This window comes from Vigna unguiculata, chromosome 4 (genome assembly GCF_037176805.1).
Source record: "Vigna unguiculata cultivar grain cowpea cultivar isolate G323 ecotype 2 chromosome 4, ASM3717680v1, whole genome shotgun sequence".
NCBI classification, from domain to species: Eukaryota; Viridiplantae; Streptophyta; class Magnoliopsida; order Fabales; family Fabaceae; genus Vigna; species Vigna unguiculata.
The window spans coordinates 48105307-48117847 of NC_140795.1; the positions used below are offsets into that span (position 1 = coordinate 48105307).

At 36.4% G+C, this 12541-nt stretch overlaps 1 pseudogene; it reads right to left on the bottom strand.

The window, feature by feature from the left end:
- Positions 1–871: 871 nt before the first annotated feature.
- LOC146887321 (putative disease resistance RPP13-like protein 1) lies at positions 872–9543 on the bottom strand (annotated as a pseudogene).
- Positions 9544–12541: the final 2998 nt, after the last annotated feature.

The window sequence follows — 12541 nt, forward strand, 5'->3', positions numbered from 1 at the left end:
TTCTCTGAAATCTGTCATAGTTCTTTGGCAAATCATCCAAGTAGTGTAAGTCAAAGCTTCTAATCACACAAGTTTTATTAGAGCACTACCCGGAATTGAATTCAACCAATACACATAAGAAAAAATCCCCTGCAGGCAATACCAAAGATAAACAGCAGTATTACACTCAAAAAAAATAGATGGTGAATTGATTCTTCATTTTTTTACAAAGAGAACACATGGAACACAAAACAGCCCCTCCATAACCATAAGAAGTTGACGGCAATTTCTGTGACAATTTAATACTTGATTCAGCACCAGAATAACTACATTCTTTGAAACCAGGTGCACCCTTTTGCCTTGCAAGATATTCTAGTTTTTCTTGTTAAATGAACTGAAAGTGGAGTTGAAGAAATTTGATGCCTTATAAATGAAAGTTAGAAGTTGAGATTCAGCTTCCACTTTGCATATGGTGAGTTGATAGTCTCTTTCATCCCAGAGATCCTCTGCATCAAACATGACCTCTTTGACATCAAAAAGCCATGTTTTATAGCGTGGATCTTTGATGGAGTGCAGTGTGATGTGCAAGTTTCCCAGTAGCTTCTTATCAAGTTTTCTTCCACAAAACAAGTCTAAAAACTTTAGGAGAAGCCAGCTTGTCAACCACCAACAAATTCTGCTGCCATCCTATGAATTGGAAACAAAGTGACTAATGGAAATCAGTAATTTGATCTCAAGTATATTATTGTCAAGTAACAAAATCATCCATTGAAACTCATCTCACCATCTCCTTATTACTAAGTGTTTCAGTTGTTTTAGTAAATGGCGATTACGCAGTGAAATATTTGCAACTAAGAAAATTGTAATGGAAAAGATGGAGAATTAGCACCTGATAAAGACAAATGGAATTGCGACACATCTAGTTTTGAACTTCTTAATACCAAATTCCCAAGTTTTTAATGTGAGAGATCTTTTTTCGGTCTTCACCTTTTGGATTCTGATAACGCTTTTTCAATAACGGACAACCCTTGATAGAAAGATGAAAGATGGATTTGGGTAGACCATCCTCTGGTAAGCATTGAAGGTTGGGGCAATGCTCAAGTAAGAGACATGAGATATGGCAGAGACCCTTGTACTTCATCTTTTTGAGATTTGGGCAATTGGAGATTTGTAGAAAAGTAATTTTGGGCAAAACTTCAAGAGGAAAAGACTCCACATCAACCTTTTTAATACACAACCAGAAAAGAGATGTGTTGGCATCCAAGTTCTCTCTTAGAGAGGCAATAAGTTTTGAACTTGAAAGAGACACTTGTTTACATTTGATGGCAAACCTCCATCTGGGAACATCTCCACTTGTGGACAATCAATTATTTTCAGATCATTAAGAGGCATTTTTGTATTTGAGGGTCCATTTGACCTTAAATTTGTAAAATAGGGTCTGTTAAATTTTTTTTTGTCAAATAGGGTCAAGTCGTTAGGGTGGGGGACGACATTACAAGTGAAGTCGTCCTCCACCCCACCGGTTTCTATTTTTTTTTTCAAAAAAGCAAAACCGTCTTATATAAGAACGGTTTCTGTTTACATGGCAAGTGAAGTCGCTCTCTTAAGTAAGGCTTTTTTGTAAAATAGGGTTCATTTGATGTTAAATTTGTAAAATTGGATCCATCGAATTTTTTTTTATCGAACAGGGTTAAGTCGTCAGGATGGGGGACGACATTACAAGTGAAGTCCTCCTCCACCCAACCGGTTTTCTTTTTTTTATTTTAAAATAACAAAGTCGTCTTATGAGATAACGGTTTCTCTTTACGTGGAAAGTAAAGTCGTCTTTCTACATGACGACTTCACTTTTCCTTTTTTTTTTGCGGTTTCTTTTCTTTTTTTCTTTTCGTGATTCTGATCGTACACGTATGAATCACAGTAGTAAAAGCTAAGAAATGTGTCATTTTTCCACATTTGTGAAAAAAAAAAAGCAATAAAAAAATCCATGTCCTTTTTGGCGTCTCGAATATCTCATTTTTTCATGTCAGTTGTTAACGTTGATACTGTTGATGATTTTACAGTGAAGAATCATGATTATCATTAATTTGTAATTATTTGGTAATGCAAATGTGTAAGTTTAATGGATTATACACAAAACATGATTTCATTTTACGAAATCCAACGAACAATTGAATCTATATATGGTTGAAACTTTTTCCTCCATTTTCAGCGCCTAACTTTTATATGTATGGTGAATAATTCAGAAACTCTAGAGCCAAGTGTGAAGATTCTTAGCCTTGCAATTAAGGCTCCTCACAGACATGATGTTTATGTTAAAAAGAAATATAAGAAAAGAAAAGAAAAGTGAAGTCGTTACTTAAGAGAGCGACTTCACTTCCCATGTAAACAGAAACTGTTCTTATATAAGACGGTTTTGCTTTTTTGAAAAAAAAAAAAGAAACCGGTGGGGTGGAGGACGACTTCATTTGTAATGTCATCCCCTACCCTTACGACTTAACCCTATTTGACAAAAAAAAAATTAACAGACCCTATTTTACAAATTTAAGGTCAAATGGACCCTGAAATACAAAAATGCCCCCATATGTCACTCTCCAATACGTTTTTCCAAAATGAAATTGCTGACTTTGTCCAGAGAAGACTTCCGATTGTTTTCAAAGCAAGAGGTAATCCTTTGCACTTCTCAACTATCCTTCTACCAATCTCCTTTTTCTCATCATCTTTTAGTGCTTGCTTTACAAAAACTTTCCAGCATTCATCCTTTTCTAATTGTTTTAAGCGATGCACTTTAGACCTCATATTAGAAGCAACTTTCTCCCCACGTGTTGTCACAATAATTCTACTTCCTGGAGCCCCATAACCCAGAGGAGTTCGCACAGCTTCCCATTCTTCTTGTCTTTCGTTCCAAACATCATCCAAAACAAGAAGAAATTTCTGTCCTGACAATTTTTCTTTCAGTTTTTTGTGAACCTTTTGTAGGTCTCTACTGTCATCCTTTTCATCTGTGATTTCTTTGTCCGCATCTCTGCCATAAATAACACTTTCAGCCACCAAAGAAGATGATTGCAATTTCTGTGGCATTTTACTATCTGATCCATGCCCAGAGTAAGTACACTTTTTCAGGCCAAGAGCATCCTTTTGCTTTGCAAGATATTCTAGTTTTTTTGTGACTTCTTTCATTCCCGAGTTAATTTTCTTGTTAAATGAACTGAAAGTAGAATCAAAGAAATTGGATACCTTGTAAGTCAAGTTTTGATGTGCAGATTCAGCTTCCACTTTGCATTTGATGAGTTGATAGTCTTTTTCATCCAAGAGATCCTCTGTATCAAAGACAGCCTCGTTCACAGCAAAAAGCCATGCTTTGACGTGTGGATCTCTGAACTGCTTTTGTTCTGCATCATCAGTAAGAGAATTGATGGAGTGCAGCATGATGTTCAAATTGCTGAGCAGGCTCTCATCAAGTTTTCTTCTACGAAAGAAGTCTAAAACTTCAAAAGAAGCCAACCTGTCAAATGCAACATTAACGAAAGCAGAAAGAAGAGCACCACCAAGAAGTTCTGCTGCCATGGTAAGACGGAAGTGTGTGATTCCACAATGATTCAGTGCAGGGAGCTGCTATGGTGATGAAATGAGTAGTTAGGTATTTTCTCAAGAACGGTGACTTGACTTTAAGAACACTGAACATTAATACTCAACCAATAGCTTTTAAGTCTTCCTGACAAAGCAACTTTTCTGATTTTTGACACGTATATGAACTAGAGATTTAATTGACTTAGCTGTTTATAACTTATGAAACATAGAATTGTATTATTTAGTCCTCTTCCTGCTTTAGGTGCTTAAAACTTCTGATATCAAGAACAAGTTCTTATACATGTTTATTGATGAATTCTAAGTTTCTATTTCGTATTGATACTTATACTCGTACTATGTTCCACTTATAGCAGTATAAATAATATCTAATTACACTCTAAACCAACACAAATTTATTAGCATGTGTTCAAAATTTTCTACAGATTATAAAACTTGAGGGCATCATTTTGCTTTTATATTTAGGAAATAATGTATGAAGAAGGGAAGGGTCTTATTTCTTTATATCTGCTGTGCTGATTTTCAAACAATCACATCTCAACTGATAGATACTCTCTGTTTTTCTTTTTTAAATTGTTACATATTTGAAATATTTATAATTTTTATGTATTTTTTTCAAAATTCAAAAAAATGTTAATTATTTTTTTATTACATATGTACCTTTACTCTGCATCTAATCTTTAATTAATTTATATAAATGCATTTAGCCTAACTTAAAGTTTTATAGATGCAAATTAAGCCAGGTCATTTGTCTATAAGGCATACTAGCAATACAATTTCTTTTAACAATGTATACACACTTTTAACATAAATCAGTATTAAGTAGTAAATCAATTGACAGTGCGACAATGAGTTCAAATTGTGAATTGCTTGAGCTGAATTCTCATATTAAGAGTAAAAGAGATGACTGTTTGAATATAGAAGATTTCCAGATAGATGATTTGAAATGAAAAAGGGAGACATGATTTCTTGGCTTCATTTCCATAATATACTAAACTTTCTTTCTTCCGACATGTATTTATTATACACCAGTTTGAACCGCATTGACATACACAGGTATGTCATGTTTCTAGTTGTTTTTGGAACTTCCATTAGATAATAATAAAGAAGATTTAGGTATAAAATATATTGTAAAAGATCTATTGTTTCTTCCATTAACAAATACAAGGACCATTCTCGGTACAACAAATACTCAATCTTTACATAGCTAATCAATATCAGGTCACTTGCACAAATTCTCCTCCACTAATTTTATAAACAAATGGAAACACAATAAGAAAACAAAATTAAAAGCTATTGGCAATTCTCACTAGTTAAATTCCCTTTCCCAGTTCAGCAAAAAATCAAATACAATTTAAAGGGTCTAAGAATGTATGTTTAGAAGCATTTACATTTCATAACTCCCTTTGCTTCAATCTCTCTCTCAGGTGTACTAGTTTTCCTTGGACCTGTTTAGGTAACTCATCATCAGATATGCCAATTTGAATCCCTTCTACTTGTTTTCTCTGTATAATATCATGGTACATTTGTGAGATTCCTTCTCCAATTTGCTTCTTAATGCTTTCAAAGAGAAGCCTAGTTAAGAAATTTTTGTATCAAAAGATCTACAATAGTAAGAGAAAATTAAATTCCAAAAAATTCCAAGGCCATGTACCTTTGCTAGAGCCTGCTTGTCCCCTTGTTTTTCCTAGGATATATGAGGAGCAAAGAGTGATCACTATCTTTTTCATGTCTTTTCTAAGTAAACTGCAAGCATACCTGTACAAAGAAAAGGTGGAAAATAAGTTTAATTTTACACAACATTAAGATTTTGTACCTTAAGAAATCTTTAATACAGACAAAAGCAATTTTAATAATTAATAAAAAATTAATACCTTAAGACAAAATTTTGCGGAAACAACATGATAGAAGATGCCTAGAGCGATCACTTGAAGTGAAGAAGACATTGGAAGCCATTGCAAGAAACTTGTGTAAGCACATCCCCGACTCGGTAATACTCTTGAATTACAAATAAAAATTTACAAGTCAGTCTCAGGAAGAATAATAGATCAATACACGAAGAGTCAAGATGGAAAATTAAAATACTCAACAGTCTAGAATTCTTAAGGAAAATAAAATTTGACAATGGCATGCCTGCATTGGACCCTGTTCTAAGAAAATTTCAAGGCTCAAATTTTATCAGTTTATCAGTTGTTTTCGGATTTAATCGATTAAGTATATAAATAATCCATATCACATAACTGTTTCAATATTGAACACAGTGATTCAATATAAAATTTAGCAGAGCAACAAAACAATAAAAAAAATACTAAAGTGATTAATAGTAGATCTTTTTAATCAATAAATCCATAATGATATTTGCAACATACTTACTAATATTTTTCAAAAGCAATAACAGATAAGAACAGCAAGAGGCAGCTTATAAAAAAATGTTTGATTTCCTAAACAAAGTTATATTGTTGTCAATTAACAAGTAATCCATTAAAACTCGTCTCACCGTCTCCTTTAAAGGCAACTGTTGTTTAGTAAGTGCTGATAAAAGAGTGAAGTATTTGTAACTAAGAACTTTCTAATTTTCTCTGATGAAGGTTGGGAAATTCATAATATTTGACACAGATGTCACGTAGACCCTTGTAGTCAAGCTTTTTAAGATTTGGGCAAAAAAAGATGATTAGAGTGGTGAGAGAGCGTGGCAACAAAACTTCACCGGGAAAAGACTCCACATCCAACTTTTCAACAATCAAGCGTTCAAGACATGTATTGGACCCCAATGTGTCTCTCAGGGAGGCGATAAGTTTTAAGCTCGAAAGAGACATAGTTTTTAAATTTGATGGCAATCCTTCATCTGGGAACATCTCCACTTTTGGACAATCAATTATCACCAAATCAGTAAGAGAGGGGAGTAGGAATTGCATACGTTTTGGCATCAACTCCAAATTCTCCGCTCCTCGAATTGAAAGTATTTGTAGCCACGGCGCAGATAATCCTTCACTGGGAAATGATTCAAATTGAGGACAATCTCCAATTCCTAGTACCTTGAGATGATTATGAGCATGCTCCTGTGACACTCCTTTTAGGTTTTGGCACCAACTCAATCGAAGTACACGGAGGTTTGGAAAGAAATCTAGCGGAAAGATGGTAAAATGAACGCAGTCACTATTAATCTCCATTGCTTCAAGAAAATCATAATTAGTACTGGGCATATTCACAATAGTCAAGAGTTGAAGCGATGATGCGAACATTTTGTTTATGCTAATTACGAGCTTATCACAGCAACCAATATCTAGATTCTTTAAATGAAGAAGTTGATTTGGCAGACCTTTAAGCTTGTGACAAAGATAGATATGAAGATTTTGAAGACGTGGAAAAGAAGTAGTTTTACATTCCCATTCTTCCAATTCCTTCATGTTGTAGAATTTCAATGTTTCCAAGGACCTGAATGAAGAAGAGTCGCTCCCATAAAATTCAGCACCAATGCTCACTATTCCTTCAAGCCCCATAATCTCGAGGGACTTCAGAGATGACAAAAGTCCAAAGGGAGGCAACCATAGACAATACTTACAGTTCTCCAAATGTAAAAGCACCAAATTTGATAATGAGTTATCAAATACCCAACTTGGGAATTCTGTACCACCATAGTTCTCTATTGACAAATCTTCCAAGTGATTGGGAGGTTGTAGATTCTCAAGCACTTTCTTTTCTTTCCTTGGATCATTGGGGATGTGATTCTCATTCCATTTTAACTCAAGCTCCACAAGGAGTTGATTTTTCAAATTTGCTTCCAATGCATCCAGAGGATTCACAATATTCTGCACCTCATTAATTGATAGCCTTCCATGAAGATTGAGTCCTCCTAGTTGCTTAATATTGATGACCTCGCTATCTCTGTCAATACAAAACGTACTCAGTACTTGAAGATTCTTCAATTCTCCAAAATGCATTGGCATCTTTGTCACTTTTGTATCTTTAAATTCCAAACAATTCAATTTGGTGAGCTTATGAAAATTTGAAGGTAATTCCTCCAGAAAAGAACAAAAGTTCATCTTCATTATTAGCAAGTTATAGAGCAAACATATTGAGTCAGGTAGCTTTTGTATATGAGTATACGAAAGGTCTATCGAACAGAGATTTTTAAGATCACCAACAGAATTAGGGACCTCACTAAGCTCAGCATATCCCTTCAAAGATAAGACGCGTAAAAACTTGAACTTGGAGAACAATTCATGTACCAAAATATTGAATTGGCAAGGATTGAATTCATAGAAACAGCCACTTGTAAGTGAATGAAATGAACGCAGTCTTTTAGCATCTGTTAAACTCCCTAAACCATCAAAATATCCTACGTCACCGAATGAAAATGAAAAATGACGGGTTGTATTGGGTATATTTCCTTTATCAAATTTCAACCTGAAACAGAAGTCTGCACAAACATATTTTGCCAAATCATTCAAAAGGTCATGCATGACGAATCGCCTTTCAAAGCTTGATTCAATAAAGAAGGACCTTGTTACATTCTTGATTTGTCGCATTTCAGAGCTTAATTGAAGAAAGAAGGACCTTGTTAATAGATCGTCGAAATATTGTTCACCAATTTCTTGTACATTCTTGATCTGTTTAGAGTGATGAAGAAAATCTTCAGCCATCCACAACAAAATTAATTCGTTCTTGTCAAATTCATAATCTTTTGGAAATAATGCACAATAAGCAAAGCACCTCTTGAGATGAGAAGGAAGGTGTTGATAACTCAGTAGTAGAGCAGGCATAATTTCAACTTCTTTCGGTAAGTCCCATATGTCGCTTTCCAATACCTTTTGCCAATCTGAAATGGATGACTTTGTGCGGAGTAGACTTCCAATTGTTTTTAGAGCAAGGGGTAATCCTTTGCACTTCTCAACTATCCTTCTGTCAATCATCTTTTTCTCATTATTCAATTCATGATCATCATCTTTTAGTGCATGCTTTTTAAAAAGTTCCCAACATTCCTCTTCTTCTAATTGCTTTAGCCTATGCACTTCAGACATCATGTTAGAAGCAACTTTCTCACCACGTGATGTGACAAGAATTCTACTTCCTGGTGCCCCATAACTAAGAGGAGTTCGACAGCTTCCCATTCTTCTCGTCTTTCGTTCCAAATATCATCCAAAACAAGAAGAAATTTCCTTCCTGATATTTTTTCTTTCAATCTTCCATGAACCATTTCCAGGTCTCCGCTATCATCTTTAGATTTAGTGATTGACTCAAGAATTGTTTTTGTAACTATCAAAACATCAAAATGGTCGGAAACACAAACCCAAGCTCTGATATCAAATTTAGCCTCCTCTATCTTTGGGTCATTGTATACATGTTGGGCGAGTGTGGTCTTACCCAACCCACCCATTCCCACAATGGAAAGTATTGATGGCTGGTCATGATTCTCAGTTTCAGATGTCTGCATCTCTGCCATAAATAACACTTTCAACCACTAAAGAAGAAGATGGCAATTTATGTGACTCTTTGCTACCTGATCCATCACCAGAGTAAATACCCTCTTTCAAACCGAGAGCACCCTTTTGCTATGCAAGATATTCTAGTTTCTCTAGGACATCTCTTATCTCTGATTCAATTTTCTTGTTAAATGAAGTGAAAGTAGAGTTGAAGAAATTTGATACCTTGGAAGTAAGGGTTTGTGGGTCTGATCGAGCTTCCACTTGGCATCTGGTGAGTTCATACTCTATTTCCTTCAAGAGATCCTCTGCATCGAAGACTACATCTTTGACAGCAAAAAGCCAAGCTTTTATGTGTGGATTTCTGAACTGTTTTTGTTCAGCATCATCAGCGAGAACATTGATGGAGTGCAGCATGGTGTTCAGATTGCTAAGCAGCTTCTCGTCAAGTTTTCTTCCACGAAAGAACTGTAAAACTTGAGGAGAAGCCAGCCTGTCGAAGGCAACCTGAAGAAAAGCAGAAAGAAGAGCACCACCAACGAGTTCTGCTGCCATGGTAAGGAAAGAAAGTGAATGATTAACGAAAAGTGTTTGATGATTTCACAATGATTCAGTGCAGGGATGCTATAGTGATGAAATGAAATGAGTAGTTAGCTATTTTATCAAGACTTTAAAGCAGTGAACATCAATACTCAACCACTAACATCAATACCCAACCAATAGCTTTTAAGTCTTTTGCAAATTTTCTGAGCCATAATGATCCGTTGCATTTACAGGTTGGGTCATCGTGCGATTAAAAATGGATGGTTGAAATATAGGAGGAGTTTGAATGACCCGTATAAAAATGTGAGGAGTTGGATACGCATTCAACGGTTTTGATGAATTTAAAGTGTGTAAATAGGGAGTGGTGAGTGTAGGAAATGTGTATCCCAATGAAGCAATGAAGCAATAATTGATGAGTTTGTTGATTTTTCAAAGTTTCTTAGAGGGTTAATATGTCGCTCTTCTTAATTAAGTAATATGAGATGTTCTATTCTCATATGTGATGATACATGATCAAAGTATTAAGGTATTTAACATGAAGTTTAGGAAACCAATTTGAGAAACAATCGCGTCTGAATTGATACTCTCTTTCTTTTTTTTTTTAATTGTTACATATTTTGAAATATTTATAATTTAACTTATATATTGTTTTCAAAATTCAAAAAAATGTTAATTATTTTTTTATTACGTATGTACCTTTACTCTGCATCTAATCTTTAATTAATTTATATAAATGCATTTATCATATTGACTAATTTTTATAGTGACAGTAAGCCAGGTCATTTTCAATAAGGCATAGTAGCAATACAATTTATTTTTAACAATGTATACATACTTTTAACATAAATCGGTATTAAGTAGTAAATGAATTGACAGTGCGAGAATGAGTTCAAATTGTGAATTGCTTGAGCTGAATTCTGATATTAAGAGTAAAAGAGGTGACTGTTTGAATATAAAAGATTGCCAGAGAGGGGATTTGAAATAAAAAATCCCCTGCAGGCAATACCAAAGATAAACAGCAGTATTACACTCAAAAAAATAGATGGTGAATTGATTCTTCATTTTTTTACATAGAGAACACATGGAACACAGAACAACCCCTCCATAAGAAGTTGACGGCAATTTCTGTGACAATTTAATACTTGATTCAGCACCAGAATAACTACATTCTTTGAAACCAGGTGCACCCTTTTGCCTTGCAAGATATTCTAGTCTTTCTTGTTAAATGAACTGAAAGTGGAGTTGAAGAAATTTGATGCCTTATAAATGAAAGTTAGAAGTTGAGATTCAGCTTCCACTTTGCATATGGTGAGTTGATAGTCTCTTTCATCCCAGAGATCCTCTGCATCAAACATGACCTCTTTGACATCAAAAAGCCATGTTTTATAGCGTGGATCTTTGATGGAGTGCAGTGTGATGTGCAAGTTTCCCAGTATCTTCGTATCAAGTTTTCTTCCACAAAACAAGTCTAAAAACTTTAGGGGAAGCCAGCTTGTCAACCACCAACAAATTATGCTGCCATCCTATGAATTGGAAACAAAGTGACTAATGGAAATCAGTAACTTGATCTGAAGTATATGGCAATAGCCCAAGATTGTATTTCAAAAGGTTCAAACTTCAAACAACTACCTGATGTGTGATTTCAAACTTCAAGTTCATGTCTCACATCTTCAATCACTATTTTACAAGTGAGCAATCTTTTCCCAGTCTTAGCCTTTTGGTTTCCGACCACACTGTTCAAGCAATGGACAACCAACAATTTTAAGTTCTGAAATGGATTCCGGCAGGCCTCCTTTGATAAACATTGGAGGCTGGGGCAGTTAAACAACAACAATTCCTGATCTGTCTGCCTCTGTACCCGTCATGGCGTACACCCGGCCAGCTGCCTGAGGCCTTACACCTCCCCTCGCCTGGTGCAACTGAGACTGTGTCGGAGGCCTAGAAACTGTACTCCTACTGGTGGGGCACTCCCTAATAAAGTGACCCTCCTGGCCACACCTGTGACAAGTCCTCTTGCCTACCAGTTGAGGGCAAGCATTCTTCATGTGGGGCCCTCCACAATGATAACATTGCGGCCTGGAAGATTGAGACTGATGTGGTTGATGTGAGAATCTCCTAGGCTCCTAAGGCTGAGGTCTAGAGTATGGTTTCCTCCTATCCTCTCGCCTGCTCACGGACCCAGATGGTCCTTCCACCTTCTGCTGCGATCGCGGCTAAGCATCAACCTCAGCTTTCAACTTCTCCATTACCCTTGCTTTCTCCACCAAGGCAGGGAATTCCTTGATAGAGAGGGGGGCCACCATGAGTTTGAGATCACCTCTCAACTCGTTCTCAAACTTCCTACACTGCCAATCCTCAGCCATCCTCAAGGTGTGGAATCTGCCCAGATGCTTAAACTTTTCAGCATATTCTGACACTGACATCTCTCCTTGCATCAGCTGCAAAAACTCCACCTCTTTGGCGTACCTCACACTATTTGGGAAGTACTCAGCATAAAACTTCTTCTTGAACAACTCCCAAGTGACAGGTTCCCTGCTGTCTTCTAGCATCATCTTCATACTAGACCACCAATGAACGACCTCTCCGGCAAGCAGATACTCAGAATATGCCAACCTATTCTCTACTGGGCACCTCTTAGCATCATAAATCCGCTCCATGTCTCTCATCCACTGGTCTGCCTCATCCGGGCTAGTCTTACCATCGAAGCGGGATGAATGATGTTGAAGAAAATCCTCCAAACTCCACTCTTGTACTCGTGGTGGTGGAGCTTGGGAAGATCCCGCTGCAAAACGATTCTCCCCTATCTGATGCAGGGCTTCCAAATGCCTCTGTTGAGTCGCCTCCGCTGCTAGCCTAGCAGACTCCATCTGCTGCAAGGCTAGGTTGTGCTGATTTACCATGTTAGTGTTCTGATGTTGCATGGCTGCTATCATCGCCTCAATTGTTCCTACCAAATGAGAACTCTCCGGGTTTGGAAGAGGAGGAGGAGGAGGCCTAGGTGCCACAGCTCT